The sequence below is a fragment of the Gobius niger genome (genome assembly GCF_951799975.1).
Source record: "Gobius niger genome assembly, chromosome: 1".
Lineage (NCBI taxonomy): Eukaryota > Metazoa > Chordata > Actinopteri > Gobiiformes > Gobiidae > Gobius > Gobius niger.
In genome coordinates this window covers 22,317,381-22,319,664 of record NC_136852.1, presented here as the reverse complement: position 1 = coordinate 22,319,664, position 2,284 = coordinate 22,317,381, and the positions used below count along the sequence as shown (strand labels likewise).

The 2,284-nt window shown below is 44.1% G+C and overlaps 1 long non-coding RNA gene across 1 annotated transcript; it reads left to right on the top strand.

Moving 5' to 3' along the window:
* Positions 1-895: 895 nt before the first annotated feature.
* LOC306967836 lies at positions 896-2,059 on the top strand. Its single transcript, XR_013793219.1, has 3 exons — positions 896-994; positions 1,791-1,884; positions 2,004-2,059. It is a non-coding gene; the product is annotated as an uncharacterized lncRNA (long non-coding RNA).
* The last annotated feature ends 225 nt before the right edge of the window (positions 2,060-2,284 follow it).

The following is a 2,284-nucleotide window of genomic DNA, read 5'->3' as shown; positions in this document are numbered from 1 at the left end:
CGGGTTTCAGTGACGAGCAGTAATGGCCAGAAGTGGCTTACTTCTGCATACCGCAGGTAGAGTTTATTTCAGTGTATTTTAGTTAAAGAACAACTAACCCCAAAATCAACTTTTTTTTCTAGCTAAGTTGTATAAATGGGTATCTTATAGTGTTGTCTACATGTATCTGTCACTATTTTAACAATTTAGTGCATATTTGTTGAAATCCTGTCTTTGTGTCCAAAACCGTCTGTGTGGCGCCATCTGCACCTTATCGAGTGCATTACATGCTTTACTGTTGGTTTCCTTCGTGATTAGCTCTGAGCGGGGCGCTTACGTCAGCAGGAGGGCGCCGACGTCAGCGGCCTCTCTTCTGTGGAGTATAAAAGCAGCCCACTCCGCACACGCCCCCGTAGCGAGTTGGAGTTTGGAATAGCGAGTGTCTTTATATCGATTTTCAGGTTTGCGATTTATTAGCGTAGCTTTTAGTTAGATTTATTACATAGCTTTTAGTTAGATTTATTAGCATAGCTTTTAGTTATATTTATTAGCTTGTCGTAGTTTAGATAGTTATTAGATTTAGTTGTAGTTTAGTCTTAGTGAGAGATTAGTAGCATTTAGCATAAGAATTAGCTAGGTTAGCTGTATTTAGTGTTCTGTATTGTGTAATATTAGGTGTAGTGTTGTAGTCTTGTTTGTTAGGATGGGGAGAAAGTGTAGTGTTGTAGGTTGTCATAGTTCTGTAGGTTTACATTACTTTCCTCAGGACTTAGAAATTAGGCGCCAGTGGCTGCGCGCAATTGGCCTGGGGGAAAACTGCGAACTCCCGCCTCGTGCTGGAGTTTGCAACCAACATTTTGCTTGCGATTCCTTCGCCAACTCCTTGGAGTTTGAGCTGGGCTACAGTAAGGTTCTTCGTTTGAAGAATGAGGCAGTCCCCACCCTTGCTCTTCCACGACTGAGCCCACCGACACTGCTGCCCCGCCAGCAGGACGATTTCAGGCGCCAATCTGAGGTGAGTGAGAATAACAACAACCTAAAAGTGCTACTAATGTCATGTAAGTAGAATTTCGATAGTGCACGTTGAAATAGATTGTAGTAGTGTCTCAAACAATGCGGGATCTGGCGTGTAAATAAACTATGCACTGGGTGAGGCTTGTGGCTGCGTGTGCTCCAAGCGGTGCGCCCCGCACTCGTTCACTTGACTTGGGCAGAGGAACAGCAGTCTGCATCCATCAGCTGCCTGGCAACTCTCTAACCCCGCTCAAACAGAGAGCTATGAACCGCATGAGACGGTGAGCTGACAGTTACACCGCTGTATATTATGACATGTGAACTTTTATAGCCTTTTGTAGCTAGCGGGAGTGGCTAATGCATCAGTCTGCACAACAAAGTTACGCTGAGACCGCGCGTAATTGTGCTTGAGACTGAGCACCAAACTAGTCTACATTTTCGCGATGACGGTAGCTTTCATATTTGACAACAGCTGCGCAAAACGTGAGTGCATCTACAAGCTAACCTATAAAGCTAACGGATAGCTATCATTTAATGTTTGGCTAAACTGACCGGGCAGGTGCCCGTGGCTCCGCGCGCGCTCGTGTGATATGTGATCGTGGTCAGTGAGGGGCGAGAGGGCTGACCACTCCAGGTGGACCGTATGGTTATTGGGTGCTCTGGTGCTGGGATCCATATGTTGGCTTACGTTCACTAATCTGCATTAGACAACAATTAAATGCACTAAGGAAATGTAACACATTACCCGTCTTCTGTAGTGTACATTTTAAAAATAATATGCATTTTTACGTTTTCAGCCAGTGACCAGAGAATTTGGCTGCCAGACTGATCCAGTCATTGTAAGGCATGCAAGTGTCCAGGCCAATGTGAAGCCGAGCAGGCGAAGCAAAGGTGATATCTCTTTTTATTGTTTATACAGTCATTTTATTTCTAAAAACACTCTGTTTTGTGTAAATGATAATTACGGCCATTTTTAACATGTTTGTTTATTTTGTTTGTGTTTTGTACAGCTACTCAAGCCCGGACCGCTTACACAAGCGTCGGTTGTGGTACTGAGGACCTGATGGAAATCCCTCTTCCTGACAGTCCCAGAGCAGCCTCTACACCTTTAAAAAGGAGAAGGTGTGAGGTGTCAGCGTCTGACCCCAGCTTCCACATCGATGACAGTGCCAGCACTGTGAACTGTTCAAGGTACAAAGGAAATCTAGCTTTTTAATAGAAAAAATATATACAGCTTCCTGTTTTTTTGAGGGATGAAATATCCTTTATTTTATATAGCATTCCCACTGAA